The sequence below is a fragment of the Sycon ciliatum genome, chromosome 5 (assembly GCF_964019385.1).
Source record: "Sycon ciliatum chromosome 5, ocSycCili1.1, whole genome shotgun sequence".
In the NCBI taxonomy this organism is placed as follows: domain Eukaryota; kingdom Metazoa; phylum Porifera; class Calcarea; order Leucosolenida; family Sycettidae; genus Sycon; species Sycon ciliatum.
In genome coordinates, this window is record NC_088647.1 from 31,741,175 (window position 1) to 31,758,062 (window position 16,888).

Below are 16,888 nucleotides of genomic sequence, written 5' to 3' on the forward strand. Positions count from 1 at the left end.
TGTGACGGACTAGTTGACTACAAAACAAGTTGTTTCACACGACGTGCGTTTCGCCGTATGGTTCGTGACGGCTCATCAGGTGTGTAATTTGAAACTCGGATGTTGAGCCAATAATAAATGTAGAAAGGAAAAGGAAATATAGATACGAGTTGAGAGTAACTCTCCATCACTGTAACCAGATACTATAACAGTCAGAAAGTGCAACAACTAGGCACAAAACTGGCAGAGTACTCAGACATTCGACGTCCTGACACCTAGCTTCAACATATCTCCGTAGCGCTAACCGACAGCCTTCCAACTTGGAAGGTTCAAGGTTATGGAAAGACCAAATAGGGCAAGGCAAGCGCAACGAAAATGAGCACAAGCTACAGTCCCAACGGAACAAAAAATGTCGATTGTTACTGGACTATAACGAGACCAGTAGGATGTTTGACAAAGCGGTCCAACTACAATTTGAAGCAGCAAAGCAGCACTCCACCCAACTTGGGTGGGTCATAAATATCAAAGATAAGTAAAGAAATGGGAAGCTTTGTGAAAACGAATTGTACAAACCGAAAGCCAAACTCCTACAGTACTCCTCATGCATGACATGGTGATGGACTAGTTGACTACAAAACAAGTTGTTTCACACGACGTACGTTTCGCCGTATGGTTCGTGACGGCTCATCAGGTGTGCAATTTGAAACTCGGATGTTGAGCCAATAATAAATGTGGAAAGGAAAAGGAAATATAGATAGGAGTTGAGAGTAACTCTCCATCACTGTAACCAGATACTATATGCAGTCAGAAAGTGCAACAACTAGGCACAAAACTGACAGAGTACTCAGACATTCGACGTCCTGACACCTAGCTTCACCACATCTCCGTACCGTAGCGCTAACCGACAGCCTTCCAACTTGGAAGGTTCAAGGTTATGGAAAGACCAAAGAGGGGAAGAGTTTGAGTTTGGCTTTCGGCTTGTACAATTCGTTTTCTCAAAGCTTCCCCTTCTTTACTTATCTTTGATATTTATTCCCAACCCAAGATGGGTGATGTGCTGCTTTGCTGCTTCAAATTGTAGTTAGACCGCTTTGTCAAACATCCTACTGGTCTCGTCATAGTCCAGTAACAATCGACATTCTTTGTTCCGTTGGGACTGTAGCTTGTGCTCATTTTCGTTGCCCTTGCCTTCCCCTATTTGGTCTTTCCATAACCTTGAGAACCTTCCAAGTTTGGCCATGTCTCGTAACATGGCCAAACGACATCAACTTAAATTTCTTGACTTCGTTCGCTAACCGCATCCTTGCTCCGATGATGTCATTGATTTATTCCAGGATAGATTGGTTGGTACGCCGGTCGCGGTATGTTACTCCTAAGAGTCGGCGGAAGCATTTCATCTCGAAGGATGAAATTCTTCTCATTGATGAGGCAGATAATGTCCAAGATTGGCATCCGTATAAAACAGTCGCTAGCACAATAGACCTAACAAAACGAAATTTAGTTGGCAAAGAAAGTGATGGCGATTTCCAAATGAATTGACGCTCAATGACCTTTTGCTTCCCTAGTGCTAAGCGTATTCTTATCTCCACATCGGACTTGCCATCCGACGTGATTACGGCACCTAAGTATTTAAACTGGGATACATATTCTATTCTATTATACTCATTGCCTACTTGAATGCACCCCAGATCACCACCGCCTTCCGGCGCTGCCATTGACTTGGTCTTGGAAGCATTGATCTGCATGCCTAGTCTTATTGCACTCGTATCCACGCGCAAGGTCAGGTCCATCAGCTCTTCCACAGACGATGCGATTAGATCTATATCATCCGCAAAACGTAGGTTGGTCACGCACATGCCGCCGATACATACTGACCCATCAAACTCCTCCAAAGCGTCAGACATGATGTACTCCAGGATTACGTTGAACAGACAAGGCGAGAGTAAACAGCCCTGCCTGACACCCACTGACGTGGTGAACCAGTCGGTGATAGTGGATCCAACAACGATGGCAGCTTCAGTAGTAGCGTAAAGCGCTTCAATCAGGTCCACAATTCTTGCTTCGATGCCATGCGCTCTCATAATCTTGAATAGCGCTTTGTGCCAAACCCTATCAAAGGCCTTACGGAAATCGATGAAGCAATGATACACAGCCTGCTGATGGTCACGGTACTTTTCAATTAACATTCTGAGGTTGAAGATTTGCTCCACTGTGCTTGTTCCCTTCCGGAACCCTGCTTGCTCGTCCGCCAGCAAACCCTCCACTTGCGGCTGCAGGCGCTTCAGCAAGATCCTCAGTAGCACTTTGCTCGGATGACTGATGAGGCTCACTGTCCTGTAGTTTTGGCACTGCCGAAGGGCTCCAGACTGAGGGATGGGAACAAGAATGGACCTTGTCCATGATGTTGGCCATCTACCAGTCGTCCATGCGAGGTCACAAATCCTGTGCATAACAGCCACCAACGTATCTCCACCATGTCGCAAAAGCTCGCCAGGAATGTTATTGAACCACGCTGATTTGTTGTTCTTGAGGGAGTTGATAGCGTATTCGACTTCGGTCCTCAGAATGGGATTGTTGTTGGCATTATCTGACATGGCTGGAGTAACGATTGCGTCAAGGACTTTATCATCTACGTTCAGGTCCACGTTGTACAAAGATGCACCGTACTCACACCACCGCTGAGCTACTTCTTCCTTTTTCGTTAAAGTGGATCCGTCTGCTGCTTTGATCACCTGCATTGCTGATCCTGATTTCTTGCTCCATAGACTCTTCAGAGTTTGGTATGCTCCGTGGGGGTTGTGGTTGGCGATGTCATCTTGAATTGACTTGCATTTATTTTGTAGCCAATTCTCTTTGTCTCGTCGGATTAACCGCTCGGTCTCCCGATTCGCCACACCATACTCTTCCTGTGCTGCAGCAGAACCAAAGCGGCTCCCTCTCAATTGTCGGCGCGTATCACACTGCCTTAGGCATTCATCTGAGATCCATGGCTTTCTGGGCTTCTGGGTGGTTCCTAGGATGGAAGTTGCCGCCTCCGTCAAGATGTTATTAAACTTATTGACAATATCATCTGCATTCTCCATCTCCAGCAATGGTGGATAAGAGGGAGAAATAGAGAGATCGACTGAATATGTGTGTGTGTGTGTGTGTTGCTTTTCATCTCGCTAGATTTTTATTCAAGTGATGACATACAGCCGCACACAAGCGGACTGCGAGCGTGTCCAATTGGTGGGTATATGGTCCTTCCGCCGGCTACCTGTGATTCTAAAACTTTGGTGTCATTAGAGCAAGCCAAGACCACCTGTCAAAATATGGAAACCACAGTCCCACCAGCACGGGCGCGAGAGTGTGCCTACAAATTTGCTTCCAATTATCTCATGCGCACTGCTAGTTTCAGTTTGCTAAACATATGGACCACTTTTAACGATATAGACTACCAAGGAAGAAATCCAAGCGAAGGACATGTAGTATGTTACGGTAAGCGATTGTTTCTGGTTGCTAATGTACAGTGTGAACTCGTTTGACAAATACATGCACTCATCTTCCGGCCCAGGTTTCAGCGGGTTTCGAAGCACTGTAAGACTGGAGAGTTAGACAAGTTAAATATGCATGATCGTTTTCGATTTTTTCCACTTAGTGGGCACAAAGTTTCCCTACCCTGCCACAATACACCTGTATTTTGTACTTGTATTTCTCTAGAACAGAGGAGAGGATGAATAGCATACGAGTAGCGTTTCTCGAGTTTTAACGATGGATTTAATCTCGTTTCAATATAAGCCTTTGTGCCTCATTAGATAGAGAACTCTTGCAGTATGCAACATTAGGATATCATGCACAAATTGAGCACCAGCATTCGTGTTCTGTTCACCTAACTGCCAAGGTGAAACGTGTTCACACCCAATGCTAGGCAGCTCCTAGTTGAGTGATCAAAAAATATTAAAAAGATTCCCGCAAAAATAAAATTGCTACCATGCCAATTCACTGCTTTTTCCCAACCCAACATACAGAAACGAATTTTTTCTCCATATGCTGCTCCTTTGCTTCTCCACACAGCACAACTTGATGATATAATCAACATTGCCGGTGTTGATTATCATATTGTCGTGCACCCAAAACATGTTGCTAATCCGGATGAAGCTTCCAAAAAATGCCGCGCTGGAGCTCACCTCTATTCTAGTGTCCACAACAACACGGATGTCAGCAGTTTCCTGCGGAATGTTTCTCGCATTGTGGGTATCGAGCCTACATACTGGTTTAAAAATAACAGCACCAGACATTCATGGATTGATCTACGAGCAGACTCCTCCGTTGCAACCAAGGCCCACCTCACGGCGTGTTTCCGTGAGTGCTCTTCTAGCTTTTAGCCTTTGATGATGACTATGTATATGATGTACTTTATGCTATGTGAAGCAGGTGATGTGTTGGTTGCTTTCTGTAGCAAGTTACAGTTCAAAATCGGCTGTACTGAGGGTGTGGGGCTCTTTGAAGCGTGCTTTTTCACCAAGAAAAACTTAGCCTGCATCAGGTTTCTAGACAGGATAAAAATCGTGGGGAGGGGGGGGGGAGGAAGGAAACAAACAGTTCATCCATTTTCCATGTTGCACTATTGCAGTGTAACACAAAATGCAACGTACGAGCCCCTCAAGCACGTGTTATGCTCTATATTTGGCAGCATTTTCGCTGCTGTCATAATGATAGGCTCCGAGTGGCCAGTGAAATGAAAACAGAACTTGCCAGTGGTCACTGGATATTCACTTGGTCTGTCTGAGGAAAGCTTCACGAAGATAGAATCTTCACACTGATAGTACCTTCAAAGAGATACAAGTAACTTAAGCACCTTCGCAGAGATAAGTGTAACATCTTCCCAGAGATAGTAGCTGCACAGGACTGGCAATGCAATCATTGAATGGAGTAAGGAACTGACTCAATGACAACTCTACCTGCATGAACAATGACGAATCAATGCAGCGGTTTTATTGACAATAGGGGCGTGGGAACTGGTTATGAAATATGAAACTATAACTACCTCACAGTGATTTGGGTAAATAGATCCGTCGCAGTGAGGCCCAGGATAGCCTTCTCTAGCTAATGTTGACCGTCGCAGTGAGGCCCAGGGTAGCCTTCTCTAGCTAATGTCGACCGTCGCAGTGAGGCCCAGGGGAGCCTTCTCTAGCTAATGTCGACATCCTCATGAGGAGATCAGCAAAACTACATACCTGAAATATGACACAATCGCAATATTGTCCACTTTTGCTCAGGCCCACGGGTGCACACCCAGGCCTGCGGGCACACCTCCGCATACGGAAACGTGCAGGCACACGTACGTGCACGTGCACCAACACACACACACACACACACACACACACACACACACTCACACTCACACACACACACACAAACACACACACACATACACACACACACATACACGCACACACACACACACACACATACACACACACATACACACACATACACACGCACACACACACACAAACTCATACCCACACACAAACTCATACACACATACACACGCGCATACACACACACACACTCACACACACGCACTCACACACACACAAACACATTCATGTACACAAATATAAATGCAGACACGCACACACACACACGCAACCCTTTTGTCCCCTCGAAACCTTACACTCCCGTCTGTCTACAGAAAGCATGAGCAGGAGAAGCGGAGGAAATATGAGCGGCGAGTTCTGGAGGTAGAGCACTCCTCCTTTGTGCCCATTGTCTTCTCCACCATTGGTGGACAGGGAAAGGCCTCATCTGCTCTGTTTGCCAGGATTGCCAGCAAACTGAGCGACAAGCGCAACGAGCCTTTTCCCGTCACCATGGCTTTCGTCCGGACCAAACTGTCCTTCAGCCCAGTGAGAGCCATGGTTGCTAGTCTGCGCGGCTACCGGCGCTCTTCAGTGCCACTTTCTGTTCACTCGGCTGTTCTGGCGGCTGCTGAGTGTTCATTGTAAGCGTATGACACAAGTACGGTTGATGTACATGGAGTTGCTTACCTCTCTTCCTTTCTTATCTTTTCTTTTCCTTCTTCTCTCTCTTTGGTTACCACGGCGACCCCGTGTGCTGTACTACGTTTTCTTTTTCTTTTTTTCTCTTTTACGTAATTACTTTATACCAGGCGTGGGCCATCCCCTGTACATAGGTGCCATCATTTTTCTTTGTTTCAATAAAATTACTTTCATAAGACACGCACGCACACACCTGTGCGGACTACGACGTACACATGCATAGTGCGTACACTCAAGCAATTGACACATAGGGTTAGTAGTACCGGTACATGTAGTAGTATTCTTGTATTTTCCATCGGAAGCCTCAACAGTGATGAACACAACTCTTAAGAGGGCCGATAACAGAGTAGAGGGGTGTGGGGTGAGAAAAAACAATAAGTATAGGATATTGACCAAGACGAGGTCTATATGGGAAATATAGGCCGAGTAAAAGACCAAGGTCCGCCGAGGTCTTTTACGAGGCCTATATTTCCCATATAGACCAAAGTCGAGGTCAATATCCTATTTATCACGATTCCTTTGCCATAACCCCAGAATTTGAACCTTTAGGAGCTATTTTAACCTTTTTAGTATAGCATTTGTACTATAGTGTACATAGGATGTTGCCTATTTTGGGTACAAGACTGTAAGAACAACAGGGGTCAGCATCTGCAGCACAGTGGCTGGGTACTATAAGGGGTTGCTTGAGATTCATACTGTTGTGGGTTCAAATCCTGCTTGTTCTCTTCCTTTGTCTTCTTTCTTCCAAATTTTCTTTTTGAAGTGGAGAGGAATTTTCTAAGTCCCTCCAAAGTCGAAAGATTACAATGCCTAAGTGGTCGATACAAGCGGTCGATACAAGCGGTCGATATTATGGCGATATGGGTAATATAGGACCAGTCAAGGATCACGAGAATTACTGGAGGTCGATATAGAAGAGTGATAATAAGAGATATTTAAACTAAACTAAACTGATATTTGGAACAATAAAGCAGCAGTAAGCAGTAAACACAGGTATACAATACAAGCGATGCAGATCAATGAGGCCGTTTGCTGAAAAGAAGATCAAAATACTTCTGAAAAGACGCAGCGTCTTTAAGCATGGTCATAATGGGATAAGGCAAGAATTAAAGAGATGTTTTTAAAAACGAATTTAAACTAGGAACGCAGTAAACACAGTTATACAATACAGGCGATGCAGATCAATGAGGGCGTTTGCTGAAAAGAAGATCAAAATACTTCTGAAAAGACACTGCGTCTTTTAGCATGGTCTGAAGGTGCTTAGCAAATGTAGTGCGGTGCTGGGTGCGCCACTCCACAGGCAAAGAATTAAAGAACAGTGCAGCACGATTTGAAAAGGAATTGACACCGTCAGTCGTCCGGAATTTAGTTATTGCAATAGCAGCATTAAAAGAGCTTCTTGTTGTCCTAGGGCCGGTTGAAACTTGAGGGAAAAGGTCCGTCAGATTAGGGGGAGGGAAAACGACATGATTAACATGGATAAATTTAGCAATGCTACGAATAAGGTAATGTTCAAACGGATCAATCGACAATCTAGCTAACAGCGGCATGACGTCATCTTGTAGTTTCGAGCCACAAGCAGCGCGTACAGAACGACGATAAACGGACGAGAGTCGCTGTCGGTCCTTGGTGGATAGCTTCATTGCCAAGCAAGAGCAGCAGTATAATAAGTCAGGCAGGATAACAGAGAGGATAAACTGCCGTGTTGCCTTCAAACTTAGTTGCCGAAAACACCGTCGAAGAGCGCCAACTTTTGTGCGAGTCTTCCTAACGATAAAGTCTATGGGACCAGACCAAGAAACATCACTGTCTACAATGACTCCCAGGATTCTCGTGCTAGACACTTGAGTCAGAGGCTGTTGGTTAAAAACGATTGGAGTTGAGAGGGGTTGAGAAGACTTAGAAATCATCAAAGTTACAGTCTTTGTTGTGTTAATGCGCAGCCCAAGCTCGTCTAGATCCACAGAAATTGCAGATAACGAATCAGTAACGGTAGCGACGGCCTCAGCTTGGGTACGTCTGCTGGCATACAACGTCATGTCGTCAGCGAACATCGGGAGCTTGCAAGAAAAGGCATCTGCTGTCAATAGGAGCTTCCGTACATAGGTGTTAAATAGAACTGGACCCAGAATGGTGCCCTGTGGCACGCCACTAGTGATTGCCACCAACGGAGATGTTCCAGTGCGGGTAACCACCCGCTGTTGTCTGGCACAAAGGTATGATCGGAACCAGGCCAGGGCCGCTCCCGAAATACCGACAGCTGCGAGAGCAAGAAGAAGCTGCTGATGCTTCACCATACCGAACGCTTTTTTTCAAATCAATACAGACAACCGCCGTATGCAGTCCAGCGTCGCGCGAGACAAGCCAGTCGTTCGTAACCTTGGTGAGAAGCTGTCCGGTAGAACGGTGCTTTCGAAAGCCAAACTGGTCCACATGGAATGGGCAACGATCATTAAAAAAAAGATGTATACGAGAAAACACAAGCCCCTCCAGGAGCTTGGCTAGGATAGATGGGTTGGACGTTGTCATGACCTATTTTTGAATAAAGGTGTTAAAAGAGTATGCTGAATGCATCTATACTGCCCTTGACATGGAGATCCGGTGAAGTGACAAGGGCTGGCACCCGCAGTGCACATGATTGTACTAACCACGGCTACATGGCCAACGCCCTGGGGCCGCTTCACCTCCCACCGCGTACCGGGTTTCCATCTCCACGACAGAAGTATTGTTGCAAAAGAAGGATCCACGACCGGGATTCGAACCCAGCACCCCTGTCTTTCCGGGACAGTCCCCCACCGATTAGGCTACCGGGGACCACACACACTCATGGGTCCTTCTTGCTACACTACTCCCCCGCTCCAACAGGCTGTGTCCTCACGTCGTACCTACTCGCGGGGGGGGGGGGGTACGATGGGTCATGGGTTCGAATCCCGCTCGTGGATCCTTCTTTTGCAACATTGGCGCCCAACGTGGGGCTCGAACCCACGACCCTGAGATTAAGACTGAGTGGGTCCTTCTTGCTACACTGCTCCCCAGTCGCCTAATCTGTAGGGCACTGTCCCGGAAAGACAGGGGTGTTGGGTTCGAATCCCGCTCGTGGATCCTTCTTTTGCAACAGTATGTGATGGTAGACCGCCAACCCACGGAGGGCTAGGTAAGCTGTCCGCCTTGGCCCGCTAGCATACTGCCCACCAAGGGCGCACAAATGGCAACCTGCCAGCTGAGGGCGCATGAACGGCCGCCGAGACCAACAACTTGCCGATCAGGGGTTAAAGCATTCAGCCCTACTGATGGCGCATGAAAAAGCACAAAGCGCAACCCAAGGTGCACGGATAATCATGCAGCCAAACCAAGGGCGCGCGGATAAGCCTACAGCCCAACTGAGGGCGCTCGAATAAGCATATAGCCCAACCGAGGGCTGTATGGTATATTTTATTTCATGTGCAGATTTGGCCATCATTTTTTAGATTGGTTCTAGCCAGATTATGAATGTGAAGTTGCCTTTAGTATACCTATTGATCACACTGAATTCCAAATCCCTATTTCTCAACTTTGCCGATTGTTGTGCTTAGCATCCAAACTCAAAAGAGTAACTGTCCACCACTGAGACTAGATACTAAATGCAGTCAGAAAAGTGAAATAACCAGGCACATAACTGTGTGTATTGAGAGAAAGAATGTCGGTTGTTACTGGATAATGATGATACGATACTTGAATAAGCGGTCTAACTGCAATTTGAAGCAGCAAAGCAGCACAGCCAGGATCCAACCAAGTTAGGTCCAGTTGCCCTTCTCCGTTTTAAAAATGTGTAACTTCTGTTGCAGCTTGCTGTTGATCATCTTGGTCTGACAATTGCTGCATTGCATAGTCGGTTTGTTGTTGTTGTTGTAGGTTGCGTTGTCGGTGGTGGTGTTACTAACACTACAATCACCAAACTGCCCTACCTATGTGCCACCAGCCTCAGTGTTTTTGTAGGTGTTTTTGAGTGGCCTACTACGGGTATGCTTCACTGCCGCAGACCCGATGTTGCGTGATAACAGTGTCGATTGTGTGTGTGTGTGTGTGTGTGCGTGTGTGTGCGTGTGTGTGTGGGGGGGGGGAGCTGGGCGTGGGTGTGCATGCACGCGTGTGTGTGTGTGCATGTGTATTCATTTGCTTCACCACTGCAGTTCCTCTAACACATAGCTGTGGTGAATACAACGCAACCCTTCTGACCGACGAGAATGGTGTTGTTGTAACTAAGGACTGGGCAGAAGCAAGTAGGAAGTGCGCAGAACGGGGTGGCTTTATGCTTGAAAACAATAAGATGAAAAATGACCGTTGCGTGGCATCCGCACTTCTCAACTTCACAAGATATGCTGGTTCGGGTGACGTTTGGGCTAACACGGAGGGTCATGCTGCGGCGTATAATTACCGAGATAATACCATGGTTGTCTATCCGGTTTATCCTCACCGTCGCATCTATGTGTATCGCCCGGTTGTATGCTTTGGTGAGTATTATCAAGAGTAGATATACAAGACTGTGCAACTCGCGAATGGGTAGGCCCACGGCGGAATTTTTTGTTGACGTAATCTTTTCGACGACGCACGCGCTGCGAGTCTTTCGGAAAGTTTTCCCTCGTGCTCTTGGCCGGGTTTATACTGCAAGGTCGGTGCCCAGCACGTGCGCTCACACTGCTCTGCGGCAAAATGCGCATTCTTCTGCAAAATGTGACGTCAACAAGAAATTCCGCCGAGGGCGGGGTATCTGCAGAGTGTGCAGGAGAGATCCGGAGTTGCACACTCTTGTTTATCCACTCTTGGTATTATCATTTCACCTAGGGTATGGCGTGTGATGTGTAATCATTTGAGAGGCTCCGCACAACGTACTTACATTGAAAACGAAATCCATTACTAGAGCAGGCAAGACATGTACAGAAGAGGCAAGTACGTGGTATTCATAAAAATTCCTTATTTTATTTGTTAAGGGACATTTTCAAAATGGAGGAGATATTGAAAGTCGACAAATTTTCGGCCCATTCAAATTTCGGCCTCCCAGGGCTAAAACCCATTTCGGCTGCATCAAGTTTTCGGCCTGTACTGCTGCCTAGGCATTGGCGGATAATGCTCGAAAAGGTGGCAGATTCGGCTCGAAAAGCAGTGAACTTGGCAGAACCATACAAACCTTATGGCAGGCAATTCCTCGAATTCTGCTCCATTTCTTTATCCACATACCAAACATGCATGAAACTTACCAGAAAAATTACCGAATTCTGCCAATTTTTCTGCCGGCATTATCCGCATATGCCTACTTGTATACACTGTCACACTGAACTTTGCAAAACAAAATTGCGGCCCCAACAATTTTCGGCCAAACATGACCATGCCGAAAATAGCCGAAAATGAATATGCGCCCAATATTTGTTGACTTTAATAAGTATAGGGATACAGCCAATTTGTCGTCGCTCAAAGGTTCTGTGGAAAAATGATCTTATGTCTTCAATCTGCTTCAAGTGAGCAGGGAGGGCAGACAAGGGATGCTCTGGAAGGAAAAGAATTGTACCCTACCATGGGTTTCAACAAGCAAATTTGAAAAGAATTGTTTGCTGTAGTTCCACACGTTGATCGCCTAGAGGTTAGCAAAGGGAAAAGACTGCGTAAGCATGATGCAGTTTGAACAACATGACACATAATTGTAAACATAAGAAATTGATAGGTGTATCGACAATTCAAGATGTTTTATTTGAAGGGCGAGAACGGATGGGACAGCAGCATTGTATGAAGCCCGACAGGTTACTCGTACAGCTCTACGGAACAGAGCAAAGAACTTTGGGTTGAGCAGGGAGTGTTACTTTCACGCAGGTTTGCCTAGTGGAAAGTTGGCAGTGCTTGCAGGGTGCTTGACACTCAGCAGTCGCTCTAATGTCAGTCTGACCACATGTTTGTGTATTTATTCTGTTTGCTTGTTTGCTTGTTTTTTTCTCGTTTGCTCTGGATGGCAGACGGGAGTGCATCAGGTGACACGTTCGGCGCGAGCTCCGGTGTGGGGAGCATACCTTTGCCCAGTTTGTTTGTTTGTTCGTTTGTTTGTTTGTTTGTTTCTGTTGTGTTGGAGTCTGTCCAGAATTGAAAATTCTGCGAAAGAGATTCTTTCTCTGAAATTCATATTGTGCATTCATCTAGTGTTTGTACGGTTCTGAAGCATTGACTGCGTTACTGCTGACATAGTATCTTCTAGAATACCTCAATACAACTAAGTGAACACAATCTGGATCAAAGATCAGACTTCAATATCTGCAAACCATTGCTATTTTTGTATTTCTATATTATTATTTAGGGACTCCCCAGAGTCTTTTTGCCTATCAAGGGGGTTTCAATAATGCATGAACGAAGTGCCAAAGTTAAATCTTTGCTTGTTTACGTCTACTTTGTAATGCCTATCTACTGTTTGCATCTACTTTGTAATGCCTATCGACTTTGCTGTATCCGTAAATACGTTTGCCATTCTCTGAGAGTTGCTGGGCCTCTTCTTGTTGTGTGACGCCGAAGGGAGTGATGGGGTGTTTTTTTGGTGGTCGGGGGGGGGGGGGGGTAGGAGGTGGTGGTGCGTGAATACATGCGTTTGTATTGGCGTGTGTGAGTAGTTATAGGGTTGCAAGGAATATTCGAATATTCGATAGATATTCGTTTTAGAAGCCAATGGAAGGAATATTTTCCCCTTTAGAATATTCGTTCGTTTTGACACGTACGCACACTCTGCTCTTGTGTCGATCTATCGTAGTAATTCTTGAACGGATGGAGTGATTGTTATGTGTTGAGAAAGGGGAGTTTGACTAACAAGAGTAATGGGCATGACTCCACTAGACATCTACTTGGTCTAGAACAACCGGGGACTAGCCAAACTCTTTCTAAGATTCTTTTGGTATAGAATATTTGAATCGTTTACCAAAAAATCGATTTCGTTCCTATCTTTAAAATATTTGTTTCACATTTTAAAATAGAAATAATTCAGCATTTTGAGAGAATATTCGTTATTCGTTCGTTATGGGTGAGTATTCGTTCGTTTGTGAAATATAATATTCGTTGCAGCCCTAGAACTCGTATAATTATGAGGAGTGCAGCACCATTACAGGGGTGGTCCAGTATCGTCGAATCTCAAACCACCCTGTAAGGCGTCCCTCGATCGACTCCCCTCCCCCAGTACAACTATAGGATATTTTGTTATTTTTTTATTTTTTACTATTATTCACGAACCCAACTCGTAAAATAAATAATTATGAGGACAAAAACAAACAGCTACTGAGCAGGGGCTGCACTGGGCAGCAGTGATGGTGAGGTACCAGGGGCTCCACCGACCAAAGGTCTCGGCTTCAATGCCACAAGCACGCACCAGGAAAAAGAAACAGAAATGTAAAGGAAAGCTAGATCTAGCTATGGGGAAGTAGAATGCGTAAAAGTACCGGCAGGTGTTTAGAAAACTAAAAACAAGATGAAAAGAGATTGTAAATTATCAGTGTTTGGACTGATGTACAATGTACATGTAAACTTCATCAACCAAAACTTATAAACTTGTTTAATAGATCTGATACGAAACTCGCACAAGGAAGTGTAAAGAAAACAAGCTAAAAAACAGAAAAATAATAAGGCACCCATTTTGATTATCCAGGGGATGGCCCACGCCTGGTAAAAGAATAAACAGAGAAAAGAAAAGAATCATAACAAGTTTTTTGCATGTATGCAAAACACAGCTGAGCACTCTGAGCAAGGCCAGGTCCGCGGATTAGCGGGTCCGGCAAGCGACGAGCTCGACGAAAATTACAGGGAATCTGTTGCCCAGTATCAGTTACTGTCTCTCAAGTGTCGGTAGACCTTTGTCTTGAATGACTGAAAGCGTGTTTTGTGTGGGCGCTGCAACAGCAGCCTGTCAGGAAGGGAGTTCCATGCGCCAATACAGCAGTACGGGAACGACCGCTTCACGACGGATGGAGCTGAGACAGGGAGCGTGTCTGATAGTTGATAGGCGTGGCTAGTGGCATTATTGTGCTGGGTCCTGGTTCTGGGGTTGGCTGGAGAAACGCGATGCGGTGGCAATACAGCAAGTAGCTGAGGAGGACCAGTGATGAAATGCAATTTGTACATGCACGAGAGAGCAGCAACAGTCCGGCGGACAGCCAAACTGGGGAGAATTGCACCAGGGCCAATGATGCGCAGTGCGCGGCGTTGAACATTATCAAGACGTTGGATGTGGCTGGCTGGCGCGCCCATCCACACAAGTGGGGCATACTCCATCAGGGGCCTCACGAATGCCTTGTAGACACTCGTTCGGCCAGCTGGCGTTAAAATGTGGGCCGCTCGTCGGAGAAAGCCGAGGCGCTGCTGGGCGCGGATGGTCACGGTCCTGAGGTGACTAGCGAAGGACAATTTGGAGTCAAATCGAACACCAAGCAGTGATATGCTGGTTTCCTCCGGCACAGGGGTACCACCAAACAGGATTTGGGGCAGGTCTAGGTCAGTGCGTCGGAGGGTAGCAGTCATAGCCTGTGACTTGGTGGGCTCGAAAGACACTTTCCACCGGCAACCCCACTCATGCAGGCGGTTTGTAGATACCTGCAAGGTGTGTGCAGCGTCCCGAGGGCACTGAGCTGAGGATACTAGACTGTATAGTGTCGTATCGTCCGTGTTGGGAAGGCCGTCGTGGCCATGTGTTTTTTTATGAAGTATTTACTATTTATTCAATATTTCTCTCAGGATGTGAAATATGAAATGTCTCAGAAATTCAGTTTATTTTGGAACGCAATTTCGCGTACATGTAGTGATTTAGCCTACAGTTAGTTCACGAGTTATTTCGTAGGTGTGTTTGTTTCTTGCGTTGCACAGTGCAAGACAAGAATTTGCACAACTGCACAAGAGTATTGACGTTGACTCTCAAAATGATTCTTGGTCGCATTTTGTTTGTTTCTTCTAAGTTTTGACAAAGGGACATGTATTTTCGTTTTGTCTTTTCTCGCAGTGTTTCCTTTCATTTCTAAGCCGCGACGCCGTCGCGTACTGCGGTACGACGGGTCACGTGCTGCCAACCTACTGCATTCTTTATTCACCAGTTTTCACGGCTACACTGCATGCATTGTATAATTATAGCAATAAAAACTGCTTTATGGCAGTTTTCTAAAAAAAGTTATTGTGTTCTAGTCCATGGACCCCGTCTAAAAAGTAAGAAATTAACGAAATGTGATAGCCGAAAATTAAAATTTCACACAAAACCTCACAATAATCACAGCACTTGAAATGCTGCTTTCAACCCTAAACTTGTACTGCACCAACAATTTTTGGCAACATGCATGTCATGCATGCATAGGAAAGAGGATCACGAGGGGAAAAGGTCTTCTACATGTAGCTTTTCATTCTGTGTGTGATTATTGTGAGGTTTTGTGTGAAATTTTAATTTTCGGCTATCACATTTCGTTAATTTCTTACTTTTTAGACGGGGTCCATGGACTAGAACACAATAACTTTTTTTAGAAAACTGCCATAAAGCAGTTTTTATTGCTATAATTTCTTTTGTTTTTTTCTGTCACCAATCAATGGAATGCCCTATCTCAATATGTAAGTTTAAACTAAATGATGGCCTTCACATCATATCAAGGGATCAATACCGTATTATACGCATTGATGTGGAAGCCTTTTCTTGCAGAAAATGGCCAAATGCATGTTCTTTGTGCGGGGAAACATGTGAGTACGTAGTGGTACGTGGACCGTGGTGATACTTTTTTCTATACGGAGGTCATTCTGTGCATGTTGCTGTAGCAGAATTTCATGACTCTGTCATAAAATTGGCTTGCCTTTCAGATATTTCAGATCTCCCCACCCTCGATGTGATTTATTTGAGAAATGTAACCAGGTGCGTGTCGCAGATGTTTTTGTTGATTCTGTGTTTATAATGGTTTATAATGATGGGTTTTCGTGATAAGGTCATCCTGCATCATATTGCACTGAAATCGTAATCATGGGTTATCGTGATAAGGTCATCCACCATCATATTGCACTGAAATCGTAATCCTGTTGATGTCGATACAACTTTTGGAAGTAGTTCAATGACTTCAAACTGTTAGTCCACGATTTTCTAAAACAACACAGCAAAAGAGGAACAATAAACATGTATTTAAAATGTAAACAAATACATTGCTGAGTCCGACACCTCCTTCCAACAACTACACTGATGTTGAGGATAAAAGGGGCAAGGCTATGGTTGGAGGTACTGAGAGATAAACAAGGCACTCCATAATAATAAAATCTTACACATCTTTTGGTGAGTATGAATGATATCCAGTCGAACCTCTTTAGGACGAACACCAAGGAACCGATGGTATTTATTCTGTGAGTTTGTCTTAACCTATTTTATAACCAGTGAATACAATTATTTCTCCAATAGACATACGAATAGATTTCTTCTACAGCGAAAGATGATTCTAAGCCACACCAACTCATTGGCTCGTCTCATATGAAACAAATGAGTCACTAGAGAGGTTCTGCAAAACGAAAATGCGTACAAACTTTCGTTCTACGTCATGAAGTGCGAAACTTCGCACGAACTTTCGCAACTTTGGACGCGAAACTTGCAGGGAACGCGAAATGAAGTGTCGTAGGAAAATTCGTGAGATCGGGTCATGGCGTATGTGCACTTGGCCCGCGCAAACTACGAAAATGTGCAGAACGCAAAATTCGTGCAAAAATTCGTACACACTTTCGCAAGGACTGTCGCGAAACTTCGTTCGAATTTTCGTTTTGCAGAACCTCTCTACTGAACCTTTCTTTAGAAACATGACGGCAACTGAAACAGCAACAGAGAAAGTACGATACATGTACAGCACATTCTTGCAGGTACATGT